Raw genomic sequence first — 17,239 nt, 5'->3', positions numbered from 1 at the left:
TCAAGAATTGAATAAATCGAACCAGGTACCTACAAGATATATAAACTGAGTTGTGGTTTCCCAATGCCTATCTTCAAGCAGACCTTTGTTACCGAAGTACTGAAGGCATTTATATGCAGTTTCGGACAGTAATTGCACCGCTAGTTTAATATTCATGCGTTGCATACCCATAACATTGATGTGCTTTTCAGAGAGTTTAGGTGCTGTCCGTATATCACTTTTGTTTTTCATAATTAACTCCCTGACTGAACCACTAAGAGCAAACCTATCTCCCGACAATACAAATCCATGATCAAGAAAATTATTCCTAATGAGTTTTATTAGGTGCGGTGCATCGGCAAACACATGTATTTCTCTCTTATCATCTACCGGGTTAACAAATGCAGAATTGTCTATATCAATGCCTAAGGAATTCCACAAACTGATATTTGTTGATCCTAAGTCACTAACCATGGCTACTACAGGAAACCCAGCTTTCTCAACCCGAATAATCAATTTGAAAAGGAGATCTTTTTTCATGTTAGTGTCGAAATTATAATAAATAATTTGTTTCCAGGAAGTCGTAAGTCCTCTGATCATTGCACATTGTACTTTGGATTTAAGATCATACAAAGTGTCCGCGCCTTTATCGTAACTCCAAATTTTTGCAACACTGCACTCGTCAAATGAAATTACACACAGACGTTCGTGTTCCAGCATTGACCCCGATTTTATTTTCAATAAGTGGATTACCGATTCCAAAATGCCAGGTTCTACGGCTATCTTACTTGACCAGCGATATAAAGTTGATAAAGAAGGAAAAGGTAATTTCCACTCTTCTCTTAAAAACTTATAAGCTTTTGGACTCAAACTGCGTAACGTTAAGGCTTTGCTGATATCATCGTCTTCCCAAGTATTAATATTACTTCCAGTGACAAGACATGCTACTTGTTTGGGTGAAAAGTATTTCTTTAAATTAGCTTTTACTACAGCAGTTGCTAATGCATACATCTCATTAAACTTAACGTACATCGCTGTTTTCTCTTTTTTCCGGTTTTCCTTTTCTTTTTCCCACTTGACGTTATTATCCAACCATTTAGCTTTTTCATTTTCCCATTTAGCCCTTTCAGTAGCAAAATAGCTTTCTTTAACTTCCCACTGCTCTTTTTCACATTTCCACTTTACCTCATATTCTTCCCACTTCTGTTTGATATCATCTCTCTCCTTCTCCAGTTGCTCAATTATACGTTGCAAATCTTCAATCGTGGGCACCGATTTGACTTTTAGTACAAAAATCTTCCCTGTTTCGTCTTGCTCTTGACTAAGGATTTCATCTACAAGTCGTTTTTGTCCTCTTTTTTTCGGCTCTTACCATCCTGGACGTATCTGATTAAAATCAAAATTGAATTATTAAAAAGATGGACTTGTATAGAAAACAATGGGATTAGAATTGTCTGACATTACTCAATATGTAAAAATCTGAACTAAAATTTATGAATGGTACTTTTTCACAGCGAAATGGAATAAAAGAAAACATTTTGTTTAACTATATACGAGGACAACAACTGATTCCGCGATTTCCAGATTACTGGTGAATAATAAAGAGGATATACAATAATTATAATCTATGTAAGTTGATTACAGCGTCATTTATATCTTAATGTTTAACCAACAGTACACGATACTGGTTTCTTACCTTGTGATGCATGTGAATGTCCAGTTGTAGGTAAATGCATCGTTGGTACAGATCCTTTCTTTATTCTGATGAGAGATCGAGGCACTGGTTGATTCAGCAATTCATACATCAAATTCCTTTCAAATGTATCAGCTTCAAAGTGTTTACTACATATCTGAGCGTTTTCCTCATTAATAAGATCTTCTCGTTTGCACAGCTGAATCCACGTTTTCCTTGTGATGATGTCCTTAGGGAATTTATGAAAAGTGAGATCCTTACTTTTTCCTCTATATGAGAAGCATCCGAAAACTGCACAATTACTGGTCATTTTGTTATATATAAAACAGATTTAATCAGCAAGGTGGAAGTGTACACCACGTTTGCTTGTAAACAACTGCCCGGTCAAGGGGTGAACAACCTTTGGTATGCTTGGGTGAATCTAGTCTATGATCTTGGCCGCACCTATAGGTCCTGCCTACGTCACAGTCTGTACCTGCGCAGAAGACTCATATTTTTGGTCGAGGTTGAGAAGACCTCCTTAATCTATAGACCTTGGGTATGCCATTGCGAATCAGATTGGGTTTTAAATGTCTGGGTTATTATTTTTACAAATAAATGCCCCCTCCCCCCTTCCCTTGCAGGAGGATACAGTGACCTTCCCCTGGGAAAATGTTTGCCACCACGACTCACCCTTGGGAATGGCATTCCACTGCGAATCAGTTTGGTTTTTTTTTTTTTTTTTTTTTTTTTTTTTTTTTTTTTTTTACAAAGAAATGTCACCTCCCCCTTCCCTGACATGAGAATACGATGACCTTCCCGGGGAAAATGTTTGCCACCACGACTCACCCTTGGGAATGATATGCCATTGTGAATCAGTTTGGGTTTAAATGTCCTTTTTTTTTCTTTTTTCTTACAAGTAAAGACCCCCCCTCCCCCGTTCCCTGGCCCGAGGGTACGATGACCTTCCCCGGGGAATATGTTTTCCACCAAGCCTCACCCTTGGGAATGGTATGACACTGCGAATTAGTTTGGGTTTTAAATGTCTTTTTTTTTTTTCTTTTTAACAAATATACACCCCTCTCCCCTCCTCCACCGGCACAAGGGTAAGGGTCACTGGGTTCGAATTCTGTTTTACTTATAGGGTTTAAGGTTTAAGCCTATGAGAAAGTCATTGTTTTCTTGTACGTGGATCACTGGTTGAGAGTACGTGACTGGGGAAGAACAAATATCGGATTCAAGATTTTTACCCCCAAAATAGGACCTTTCAACAATATCTGAATAAACAAGGACAAAGTCAACCCCCGATGTGGGGGAAAAGGAAAGAGGAGCAAGCAAATTATGAGTTTTGATTAAAGGACTACATGGATTGGTTTCAAAAACTTGATATGGCATGTCCGAATTAGGTCCTAATGTAGCTCCTATTCTTTTCCAAAATTTTAATTTGATGACGTGAATAGGCCCTTTTTGATGAATTGCCTCTTCAGTACCAGTTTCTTTGCAAACTTTAAAAGCACCCCCCCCTCTTTGTTAGTCATATTATAATAGACCTGCCGCGGGTATATTTTCTTGATAATATTCGAGGATCTTCTTCAAAGCGTATGTTAAATCTTCGTTAATGCTGGAGACCATATACCCAGCATCAGTGGATAGAATATACTTATTCCAGGTTTGTGAATTTCCTTTGTAGCTGAAGTTATAGTAGGCTCCCCAACTAAGGATATTCGCACTTTCGTAATAATTATTTCTATTCCTGAATCAACTTCACCACTGACAAGCCCATAAATTTCATTTCGGTAATGGATATTGACAAGGGGTACTTCATGCTCCCAATTATGATCTAATTTTATACTATTTTGGAGGTTGTTTGTGAAGCTGCCCACGCTATTTTTAGGGAATATATCCCTGTTCCCAGAGATATCAGTGTTACAATATGACTTTCTCCAGCCATTACAACCAACAGATAACTGAGGTACTTAGGATGAGACAAATATTTAAACCAAAATTAACATAAGACTTTTAATTAACGAACCATCTATTACATATTTTATTCTCATTCACAGAATAAGGATGATATTTAACTCGAAGATAAACGTACAAAATGGGAATCTTACACTATAAATATTTATTGTTTAAACAAATGAGCAAATTTACTCGAATAAATGAGAAAATAGGTACATTCAAATACCAACCCTATTACATAATTATTCTCATTCGCAGAATGAGAAAATTTACTTCGAAAATAAAAATATAAATGGGCGAATCTTACACCGTAAATATTTTTCTTTGTTTAAACAAATGAGTAAATTTACTTCAATAAATGAGATTCGTTTAACAAATAAGAAAATAAGTATGGTACATTCAAATACCACTGCCCACAAGCAAATCTTCTGATGTGACAAAGGAAAACCTTTCCAAGTTTTCCAATTCAGGGGGCAGCACACATTTTTCTGACGCGAGTAAAACAAGTTGTTTATCGTTCCCAACCATCGTCCTACCCAAATTCACCAGCTCTGGAAAATAATATTGCATCCATACTGCATCAGCACGACTAGACCTCCCAATTCCAATGGGGATGGTGTAGATATTAATGCTTTCGTGTCCCATTTCAAGTGCAGACTGTACCAATTTGTGTAGACACCTCTTAAAATCGAAAACACGTGCCTCAGTTGTATCATTTTGCAAGTTCATGACAAAGTGAGTTTCCCTTGAAGTAGCCACATGCAATCAAAGTTTTCTGTCACTGTCATTATCATAAGAATAGCCGTAATTAAACTGGGTTATCAACGTGGCTACGCATGGTACACTCACGGTGGGGAAAGTCAGTGGTTTCCGCAAGATGACACTTCTAATGGGATGACGTTCTTCGCGAATGCATTGACTTAAATTAAAGAGCCTCCCTCGACTGTTCATGATATTACTGTAGGAGTATGCTTTATATGTTTGCGCCGCAATTCTGTAGGATACTACGCCAATTGAATTAACCCCCAAACAGACATCCCCCTTCTTTAGAAACCGAGCTGTAAAGTTGGCGATGGTCAGTTTTAGAGGTGAGTACTGCATCGTGTGAGGACCGTATCATAAACTGATAATGAAACATATACTATCTCTGACTACAGCTAAACTGCTGAAACCCCTCCCCATTTACACTCCTTTCGGGTACAACATGCTAACACATGTATTTCACGTTGACTTTACCCGGTACACAGTCATTCCTAATAAGGAGCCCAGCGCTATTTACCTTTCACTTTTATTCTTTTACTTTCCTCGCATATTCTCCCCTTTTCCCTTTTAATTCCATACAGCTTTTGCATTCCTTATATAATTATAAGGCATTGACACTGTATCTAGCAGGACTGTATAAAAAGGCACTTTCTTTTCTCAAGTTTCCCCTATCATCCTACTCAACATCCTCTCGGCTTTCAAAGAAATTAAGGAAAGCAAGGGCTTACCTTCTGTTGGAACGGGATAATTTTACGTCAATAATATTCTCCAAAGGGGGATTTGAGTATGCCCGTGTCGTGGGGAGGGGGAGAAGATCACGCCCACCTTTCTTCCCCAATTATTTACTCTTTCTTTTTGTTGGTTCGCTTTCTAACTTGCTCTTGATCGTTTGTATCATTTTGACCAAATTTTGTAGCAAATCACTATTATCCCCTCCACCCTGCCGCTTATGCCCCCTTCCATTTTCCTCTACAGTTTGTTTAGTGTTTTGAACTCTTATTTCCCCTTCCTCTTGGCGGTAATTAGACCCTTCTACCGTCTTTTGCAGCACCAGACAGTATTCTTTCATCTCCCTATCAAACTGCTAAACCTAGAAGTACAGAAAGTTGGCACCCCCTCTCTACGATGATAAGATTTATCTTTTCTCTTTATTTCACCCCTATATTGTTTTACGTTTTCTATTGCTTTACTATCACGGGTTAGATTTCCCTTCAAAAAGTTTAAGAAGATCTCTGATAAACAGTCGAGATACGTTGTCTTTAGCAAAGGAATTAATTCAACCTTTTTTTTCTAGGAGAGGTTATTTAAGAAGAGAAGAAAATCCCCATGTTTTGTATGTGTAATTTCATTTCTAAGTTTCCTCTAGCACCCTTTCAACATCTTTACTATCCACCCACGAGTTAAAACTCGGAGGGTAACCCCTCCATGATACGAGATACTTGACTTTGCCCTCCGTAACTTTCTTTTTGATAATGTCAATCGGGAAATTTTCTGGTATGGCTGTGGGTATTATTTCCGCGTTTTAAAAAACACTATCAATTTTTCCATCTCCAAGATCCTCCAGATAATAAGTCAATGAAGCCTGTCTCCTGTTCATGCTCCGAATTTTTAATATTTCTAATGTATTTTGAATTTTAAACCAACGATGGAATACACACCAACGGAGCCAACAGGAAATGCGCACTGACTGACCTATGTCGAGCGCCTTACTAAAGTAATCCTCTGAGGTGGGGCTTCTTCGAGTAATTTGTGACTGGTTTTTAGTGTGGCGTTTGTCCCTGGTGTGGTCGAATCTGGGGAGATGTATGCGGTAGATGTTGAAGCAATCCTTTGAGGCTGGGGCTCTTCTAGTAATTTGTGTCTGGTTGTTAGCACTGCAATAAGAGAAAATAGCATTACATTATTTATATTAACTAATACTTACTGGCTAGCTGTCCTTTTCTTTTTTTGATTCGAATATGTGTTTCATATTTATCGTGTATCCTTTTCTGCCCCTCCCAACTGAAAAAAGTAAAAGGTAATGCATATACTGGCGCTTATTGCACTGAAATATTCGGTGTCGTAATCTAACTGAAATTTCATAACACATTCATTGTCACTTTTCACAGTTAAATAATCTTCAACATAAACAAACTGAAATTTCACTGATGGCTTAATATTACCTCCTCACACATTTTCCATGTTGCAAAATACTACGGGACGAGGGGGTTTGTTGGTCAACAGCTGTAGACTTACAGGATACCTGCGGGTGGATGCAAATCGTTTTGTCCACGGGAGGCATGTCTTAAGTTAGGCTTGGGTGTGTGTGAGCATGTGTGTACGTGCTTGGATGGGTATATGGAGTATATATACACCTCCACCGCATCATATGCCAAGTTGATTCTAGTTATTCATCAAGGAAGGAATACCTGAAGTTGATCTTGGAGAATCATGTCAAGATACAATGACGCACACCTCTTGCGTAAGTATATCCATGTATTTTGCTAGAACTGAAGGTAAAATAATGTTTATAGAGGTGCAAATTTTTTTTTTTTGTGAATTAAAAAGTGGTATGTGTGTCACAATAATTATTTTGGGGGGCAATAATTAACGGTGAGTGTTTATTCCTAACAGGTTGGGAGTCCCCCATCGTAGATGAAGGTCAAATCCGCAAGTCTCTACAATATAGTGAAGAATTTCGACGTAGTCTTCACTTCAGAAGACCAGTGAATTGATTGACCTGTTGGTTTGGCAGCTCACCAGCAAGTTGACGGATGCCCAGAAGGCTGGAGTCCCGGATGAATGATCAATGTTATCGTACATGCAATCAGCAATCAATATGAAGTCATGAAAATCGTGCAGGGAGTTACGGAATACATCGCTGCATTTGAACGTCTTCAGAGATAATTTCTGGAAAAGTGACAAAAGAAGCAAGAAGGATCATCTTCATCATCTATAGAAGAATTATTTCATATAATCACCGCTGCAGAGATTGAGGTCAACTCCAACAGATTCGCAAGTGGTCGCTCTCGCCTGTGAGCTGGAGGAGATGGAAACCAACAAGAAGAAAAATAGAATAAACTGTCGAAAAACCGAGACAGTCTACAACCATCATTGGGCACACCATTTAAGAAGCGCTGCAAGATACCGCAATTAAAATTTTCTGCCCAAATCGACAGTGATTTTGAAACCTAAAGGCAGATATTAAATGTATTCCCTGTATTTGTGATATGTTTTCAATATATGTATTCCATAAGATAAAATGTATGGTTTCCTTAATAAAAATCTAGGAAAGGTTATGTTTTTAGTATCTCTTACTTCATTATAAATTGGGTATGCATAATATAAAGAATCACACACACATATATACAGTATATATATATATATATATATATATATATATATATATATATATATATATATATATATATATATATATATATATATATATGTATATATATGTATGTATATATATATATATATATATATATATATATATATATATATATATATATATATATATATATATATATATATCGTTGGAAGGACAGTAGTCGAGGTTCAAATCTAAGAAAGGGTATGTTTCCATTACCCCTTGCTTCATTATAAATTGCCAATGAATAATAACAAAATCTCATATATTTCAGCGAGTGGAGTAGGAAGGGTATCAGTCTAAGTTTAGAAGCGGATCAGGCAACATATAAAAATGAATAGGGGTGATGTGTTCATGACCCGGACAGTAAAATGAATAATATTCATAAAAAAAAAGTTATTGAGCTACACGAGAGATTTTGTGCTTAAAAGAAAGTTTAACTAATGCCCCATCTTATGTTATGAGTTTCATATCTGTAGATATAATATTTTGGGTTTTACAGCCGTTTTTAAAATCCAAAATTCTCTGTCCGGGTCGAGACCGCGTGGTCACGACCCAGACGGGGTTGTGGTCTCGACCCGGACGGATGTTTTGGTCCACCAAAAACACACTTAAACCAATGTTTTATATTTTTTCTTAGTAAAAACATCCAGAACATGACACTGAAAGGTGGAATGATCCTGAAGTATGCAGAGGCTGTTGGCAGCCCGTCTATTCCTGATGCCTGGAAGAGGGAAGGTATGGCCACCCGTGACTGGTATTACGGGTATATGTTCCGTCATCCAAGGCTTGCATTGAAGGCTCCGGAGGGCATGTCACTTTCGCGCGCGATGGCTATCAACCGCGTAAACGTTGAAGTCTTCCTCAAGGCTTACGTGGAAGCTGTCGAGCGACACAGTTTCATGCCAGCCAGGATCTTCAACTTGGATGAGAGTGGCTTGTCCACTGTGATGAAGCCATGTAAGGTTGTTTGCGAGAGAGGTCGTCCTGTTGCTTCGCAGGTTGCTCGGGAGAGAGGCAATCATATGACTTTCGTGGGGATTGTTAATGCTGCAGGGCATGGTTTCCCTCCAGTGTTTATCATCGCACGAAAGAAGATGAATGCTGATTTTCAGAGAGGGACCACTCTTGGAACCACAGTGCTCTTGCAGGCTAACGGTTGGATGGACCATGAGCGTTTCGTGCAGACACTCGAGCATCTCCATAAGGTGTCTTATTCTTCAGTGGAGAATAAGATACTGCTGATAATGGACAATGCCGAGTGTCACATGAGCATTCATGTGGTTGAGTATGCGATACAGCATGGCATCGTAATTGTCACGCTGCCACCTCATACTACAGCCAAACTCCAGCCATTAGATGTAAGTGTCTTTGGCCCCGCGCGATCTTGATAGAGTATTCCTCGATCAAGCGTTCCTGCGCATCGGTGAAAACCTTTTTGACGTTCTGATGCTTAGGCACAAACGTCCTCCCATCACTCTCCTTGATGGACCGAGTGAAAGCATCCTGAAAAAAATAAAACAAAGGTAAAGTGGGGAGCATAGGCCCGATAGGGTAGGCTAGCCTAAATGAAAAGTAGCCTAAAATTCTTAGCCTACACATAGAATTTAAGAGGGCTTAGATTTATTCAAGCTTACCCCAAGAGTCGAAACGGTTGCACGCAGTGCGGATGCTACAACCAGTCTCTAGGCAGTGATAAAATGCCTTCTCTAAGTTGGTCCTATCCGTGGTTAGGATGTTCCTTGGCTGGTAGTTGCGAGGCATGGCTGGGAGTCACGAAGGATCTGAAAGAGATAAATGGCATTAGAGACATAGGCTAGGCTAATGAATATTGTCTATAAGTTCATAATGAAAAAATATTTTGACCTTTTCAAAAACCCATAATTTGTTAGTTTAGACAATCAATAACTTTATACGAGGTAATAAACAGTATTGATATTTGTTCCATGTTAAAATTCTATTGCCTGACCAATTAATAAATTTTAGAAAAATAAAAATTCTCCGTGTTCTCAACCCTGACAAACCTGTCCGAGTCGAGAACACGGACCTTGCATTTTTTAACAATTTTTAAAAATTAAAAAATTGGCCTAGGTTAAATATTTCAATTTGGAAGACTAAACACTATTGGGGGGCACATATTAATTTTTAAAGAAATTAATTTGCACAAAAAAAAAATAGCTCAAAACTGACTCTATGTTTGACTTTGGCAATCACCCATATTTAATTATTTTAAACCATCAATAATTTTATAAGAGTTGATATATAGTATTAATATTGGTTTTAGGTTAAAATGAGAGTGATTGACAGAGTCATTTTAAAAAAAAAAATTTATTGCTTCTTATACCTCCGTGTTCTCGACCCGGACAAACCTGTCCGAGTCGAGAACACGGACCTTGCTTTTTAAAAAAAATATTAAAAATTAAAAAATTGGCCTAGGTTAAATATTTCAATTTGGAAGACTAAACACTATTGGGGGGCACATATTAATTCTAAAAAAAATTAATTTGCACAAAAAAAATAGCTCAAAACTGACTCTATGTTTGACTTTGGCAATCACCCATATTTAATTATTTTAAACCATCAATAATTTTATAAGAGTTAATATATAGTATTAATATTGGTGTTAGGTTAAAATGAGAGTGATTGACAGAGTCATTTAAAAAAAAAAATTTATTGCTTCTTATACCTCCGTGTTCTCGACTCGGACAGCACGTGCACATTGTTCGAGTCGAGACCACGCACATAATTATTTTAAAAATTCGTAAAAAATATAAACAATTGGCCTAGGTTAAATATTTCAATTTGGAAAAGTAAACACTAATGGGGGCACATATTAATGCTAAAAATAATTCACTTCCATCAATAAAACACTTAGAAAAATTACTCGATATCTAGCCGTGGCAAACACCCATTTCCAGCCTTTTCCATGGCTTTATCTCACATATGGTACATTATAGTTGTAAGAACTATGCAATCATTCACTTTTTAAGTGGTTTTTCCAGTACACTTGATTTGCATGAACCGTCAAAAATTGTCCGAGTCGAGAACACACCATAAAATTATTTAGCGGGCACCCCAAACCACTCCATTGTTGTTTAGGCACTCCGTATTATCACTGATTTTATGCCAATATGGCTATATTACATAACAAAACTCATCACAACTTGATCACGCCTTATTCGTGGTCATGGCACAATATATCCTGATGCCGAAAATTAAGATCGCGACCCCTTAAAATTTAAATTCTTACCTTGTTTACAAGCGGAGCGTTGGCGGGCAGGTTTGCAAATGGCGTCTAGTTAGGACCGCCCTCCCTCATACGTCATAGCTCTGACATCATCCTAGGCTCGATCGTTCATTGGTTATTAAGACTGTCCGAGTCGAGACCGTGTCTGGGTGGTGAACACATCACCCCGCCAGTATAGAACTTCCTCTGGAGAAAAGATTAGGGCATGAAGTACATTTTTACGAGTGTGTACCCAGTGGCTATTTGACAGGCTTCAAGATACCCTTGATGAGGTCAAAGCCTCTTATACTTTTTATGAACACCCTACCATCACATCAGTATCATGAAATCGGACACTGGGTTTTATCTATAATACAAAGAAGTCCATTAGAAACATTGTGTTTTTGACCCATTGGGCATGCAGCCAGATGATCATTCAGAATACTTTACTGATATCTTACGAAGGTATTCCACCATGAAGTATTTTACCAATAATATGCGAGTGCGAAATTACAATTCGGCTTTCTGTGCATTCTTCTGCCCATATTTTACACATAGCGTTACTTTAAATGGAGTTTGCGCAGCCCTTAGGAAAGTGAGAAAGCATTTATCCCCCACCGACTTAAAGGAAAATGACTTAACAGTGTTATTATACTATCATGTGCATTTAAATTCGAGGCCGTATATGTACATCTGGAAATATATAAAACCTGAATTTTCAATGAGGATTTGCCAAGTGATAAGGGGACGTAATTAATAAAAGTTTTCCTGTGTTTCAAATGAATGTTGGTAGTGTAAGATTTTCCCCACTAAATGCTATGTCATTATTCGTGGAATGTTATTTTGGAAGTATGATTCCTATAGATAAAAGGAAACGAAGCTGTAATACGTTTGTTACCATCCATGTATGTTGGTGTGAACGAGACGACTACAATGGAACCCTCGGGCAACGCAGACATTAAATATATTCCACCAGCATCATTGAGCAAACACGAGAGAGAGAGAGAGAGAGAGAGAGAGAGAGAGAGAGAGAGAGAGAGAGAGAGAGAGACGTATGTTCAAAGCGATAGTGTCTTGTACAGGCCTAGATACAAAGGGCGTGTAGACTTCTGGCGATATTTCGAGGGGGGCGTTACACTATCACACACACACACACACACACAGAGGCCTGTGTTCAAAGTGATAGTGTCTTGTATTGTATAGGCCAAGATATAAGGGCTTGTAGACCTCTGGCGACTTTTGGAAAGGGGCGTTACCGTGGCCACCGAGATTAACAAGGCCTCTTCAGCCTCAGCCAGCATCGTCTACTGTATTTTGAACTGACTATCATCGTAGACAGACCCTGCTTCATTGTAAGTCTTTAGCGAAGTGTACAATATCTGAATAAGTATTACACACACACACACACACACACACACACACATATATATATATATATATATATATATATATATATATATATATATATATATATATATATATATAATTTATATATATATACATATATATATATATATATATATATATATATATATATATATATATATATATATATATATATATATATATATATATATATATATATATATGTGTGTGTGTGTGTGTGTGTGTGTGTGTATCTGTGAAACCAGGTAGGATATAACCCAAATTAAGTTGTTCATTACATTATCTGGCCATTTCAACAACTTCATACGTTGTGTACCTTATGGCTGTAAATGTTCCTTTTGTCAATTTTCCTCCAAAAAATCTCTCCCAATTATTTAACCACTCAAAAAACTTTAACAAAAATATATATTCCATATCATTTTCATCACACGTAAGTGGGGTACAGTATTCATTATTAATTCTTTTCCCTTTAGATATTGACTACATTAACTTCTTCTTTGTCTGTATCTTTTCCCACTTTTATGTGGGGTCGATGTTTCTGGCCAGCGTTCTCCATCTATCTCTGTCCAACACTTCATCACCAGTTAATCCCTTTGATCAGAGGTCATCCTTGATAAAGTCCATCCACCTTCGCTTTGGTCTCCCTATTCTTCTCCTTCCCTGTACCTCCATTTCCATCACTCTTCTCCCAATATACCGTCCATCTCTTCTCATGACATGATCATACCACCTCAGTCTACTTTCTTGGATCTTATATGAGAGTTCTCTAACTCCTGTGGTACCCCTAATTACCTCATTTCGTATCTTATCTCTTGTTGTCACCCCACACCTCTATCTCAACATTCTTATCTCTGCCACATCCAGCTTCTTCTCTTCTGTCTTCTTTATTGCCCACGTCTCCGCTCCATACATCATTACCGGTCTCACAACTGTCCTGTGCACTTTACCTATCAACTTAACCCCTATTTTCCTGTCGCATAGTATTCCACACACTTTTTCCCAATTCTTCCACCCTGCTTGTATTCTGCGGTTTATTTCTGCCCCAGATCACTGATCACCATCCTCTGAAACTGTTGATCCTAAATACTTGAAATTTTCAACTCTTTTCAAGCTCTCTCCTTGTAAACTAACCTCCACATTCTCCCAATTTTTCATTCCCAAATACTCTGTCTTTTTCTTGCTGATCTTCAATCCTCTATTTTCCCTTTCTCTTCTCCACTCTTCCAGTTTCTCTTCTACTACCTCTCGCCTAGTGCTACATGGTATAACATCATCAGCAAAAAGCATACACCAAGGAGACTGATCTCTAATACCTTGGGTTACTACATCCATGACCTTATCAAATAGGTAAGGGCTCAATGAGGACCCCTGATGTTGTCCCACATTTACTGGGAAACTTTTTGTTAGGCCTAAACTGTTCTTAACATTTGCTTCTGCCCTCTCATACGTATCTTGGGTGATTCTTATGTATTTCTCAGGAACTCCCTTCTCTCTCATGCATCCACACACCTCCTGACGTAATACTCGATCGTATGCCTTCTCCAAGTCAATAAAGACCATATGTAATCCTTTCTGTTTCTCCCGATGTTTTTCAATCAACTGCCTCAAAGCAAATATTGTATCTACAGTCCCTCTTCCAGGCATGAATCCAAATTGTTCCTCACCAATTGTTGTTTCATCTCTGAGTCTCTTCTCAATTATCTTCTCCCATATCTTCATAGTATGGGTTATCAACTTTATGGCTCTGTAGTTGCCACATTCCTTGATGTCTCCCTTCCCCTTATAGAAAAGGATGATTAGGCTTCCTCTCCAATCCTCAGGAATCTTTTTGCCTCAGGTCCCATAAGATATACCTCTACTGGTATATTATCCGGTCCTGCAGCTTTACTATTTTTCATCTTATTTACTGCTTGTTCTACTTCTCTTCTAGCCACTCCTATGGTAACTGCCTCGTTTGGGAGTCCATCTTCAAATACTGTTCTTGGGTTCTCCTCATTCAATAGTTCTTCAAAATAAGTTTCCCACCTTTTAATTTCATTCTCTTCTGCTAGAACTATACTATTGCTATCTTTTATTTGCCTTATTTGCACCAGGTCTTTAGATGCAGCATCTGGGGCCTTAGCAATTCTTAATATTTCCTCCTCTCCTTCTGGTGTTTCCATTTCTTTATACACTTCATTTAATATTTCTGCCTTCGCCTTTGCTACTGCTCTACTTGCTTATTTCTTTGCTTGCTTATAGTCTTCTTTATTCTGCTCTTGTCCTGATAGATCTACCTTCTTCTTGGCTTCTTTCTTGGTTTTTACCAGTTATTGCACCTCATCATTCTACCACCACAATTCTTTATCATTTGGGGATCTTCTTCCTGATGACTTTCCAAGTACTTCCTCACCGATCCTTAGAATCCCCTTACTATTCTCGGTCCACTATTCTTGTACATCCTCATGTAACCTTACTGCTTCCAGCACTCTTTCCTTACACAAGACCCTCAGTTCTGAATCTTTCAATTTCCACCACTTAATCTTTGGGTCCATTCTCGTCTTTTTACTTCTCCTACAACTCCTTAGTCTGCAATCAATTACCACTATCCTGTGTTGCTTTGCTATACTTTCCCCATTTATCACCTTGTAATTTCTAACCTCCATCAGATGGTCTCTCTTATACAGCAGCAAATCTATCTGACTCTCCCTGCCACAGCTACTGTAAGTAATCAGTCTTTTAAATCTTTTTCTCAAAGTAGGTGTTGATCATTGCTTGGTCAAAAGCCACTGCAAAACCAATAACTCTTTCTCACCCATCATTTCTCTACCCACACCCCAACCTCCATGCACACGCTCTATCCTTTCCCTACTAATTCCCAAGTGGCCATTCAGATCTCCTCTTAAAATTACCCTTTCCCTTTCAGGAATTATTCTAAGCTCCTGGTCCATCTCCTCCCAAAATGTATATTTCTCCTCCTCTGTACATCTAGCTTTCGGGGCATTGGCACACACCACATTGACTATTGACTACATTAACTATTGACCACAAAATCCAAAATATCTCTATAAGATGTGCTGTATCATCGTAATTAGACAATTGTTTTTCTTTCCCAAGATTTTGCATTGCTTGAATAACATATTCATTAATAATTTTGTGAACGAAACTTACGTTTCGTTTTTTAAATGTGGATGGCCGTAATGCTTTAATTATTAATTCATAAGATTGTTTTAACAGTAAATCTGATTCTACCAAATACAAATCCTCCAATGGCTTCCATGGAGAAAAGGATACATTGTGGTTGTTGAAAATTTTGCTGAACGGAAATTTTGGAAATACCATTGTTTTGCAATCATCCCTTAGACCCAACTAATTATTTCTGACACACTTCAGTATGTGTCCGGTGTAAAACATGAAAAACAAAGGTCTGCAATTTGCTGCTGGGTGGGGATAGACTATAGACAACTGTGGTGGGGTTGCAAAATAGGACATCGCTTTTCCATTTATCGCATTATTATCAGTAATGACACTGATTACTTTAAATCCAATTTTTTCCAAACCTATTATTACTTTCTTAATGACATTAAATAACGTTTTGGCTTTTATAGTTTTTACAGGAATACTATGAACCACATCATGAAATTTGGACTAGACAGCCCCCACCATGAAAGCATAATGCACTAGTTGCTTCTTTGTTGCACTCAAATGCTGATCCTATAACAGAACCTCCCTTATAGTCAAAAAAGGGTTTTAAATGAATCTCATCTACCATCAGTATAGCTTTGTCTGAAGTATGTTATGATTTTGACTTTTGTCTGATATATGAAAGAAAATTACCATCATACTGATCTACTTCTGGACTAAGTTGCTTAGATATAAAAACATGCTTTATTGTTGACAAACTCTGTAATACTAACCATCTTCTGTCTCTAAAGAATCTATACTGCGAGGTGAAATATTAGATAATAAAGAAGAGGAAACCAAAAGATCAGTGGATCAATGAATGTTCCTTTGAGTTATTAATTTTAACTGGTCATAGATTAATTTCAAAATCATTGAATGCCTGAATGGTTGGTCTATTATAGAGGAAATAAACGTTAAAATCAATTCAACAATAGCAACTTGTTTCATGGAACAGCTATTTTGTCTGTCCTACTTACTCCTTTCCTGTAACACGACTTCGATGGCATTTGTATCTTGCACATGAGTAGGAATGACATAGTCGTGCATCTTACTTACAGCCACATTACCTATATACACTTGGACAGATTTAACTGAATTTATCGGCATAGACATTATGATATTAGCAGATGGTGAAAGCGAGATGCGACTAACCAAGAGAGAATTTTCTTTGTGAATAATGTCCCAATACTTATCTAGTTTAAGTTTCCTAGATAGTTCTTGTAATTCACTAAATCCAATTTTTTTTTTTTTATTCCTTAGCATCCGATAAACTATTTTCAATAGCAACTTTGAATGTGGCTTCTTCTATCCCTCGTCTTTTAGTTGGGCACAAATATTCAGGATAATTCAGAAACAATGTGGGAACAGCATCGTCTCTAAGATATGGGCGCCTTAATTTAGCTGCAATTTTATTCCCAGTTTTGTCATCACCAATAGAAATACAATGATATACGATAATCAGGAAACGTAACAAGTAGTTATAATGTAAATAGCTGCAATTAGCGATTTTTGTCAAAATCTGTTATTTGTCTACTTTACAAAAGTAAAACATTTTATATTCCAAAAACTGTAAAATAAAACTCGAAATCTTGAAGGTTGTATCAATTTCCTATCATTCTTAATAGAAAAATTTCGTAATAAAAGTTTAAAGCCACTACCGATAGTGCAATTCATTGTCTTTATATATTATATCATTTTGCAATTGACGTATATACATTTTTAATTAAAGTGAGATCGC

This window comes from Palaemon carinicauda, chromosome 11 (genome assembly GCF_036898095.1).
Source record: "Palaemon carinicauda isolate YSFRI2023 chromosome 11, ASM3689809v2, whole genome shotgun sequence".
Taxonomy (NCBI): domain Eukaryota; kingdom Metazoa; phylum Arthropoda; class Malacostraca; order Decapoda; family Palaemonidae; genus Palaemon; species Palaemon carinicauda.
This window is presented reverse-complemented; position numbering follows the sequence as displayed.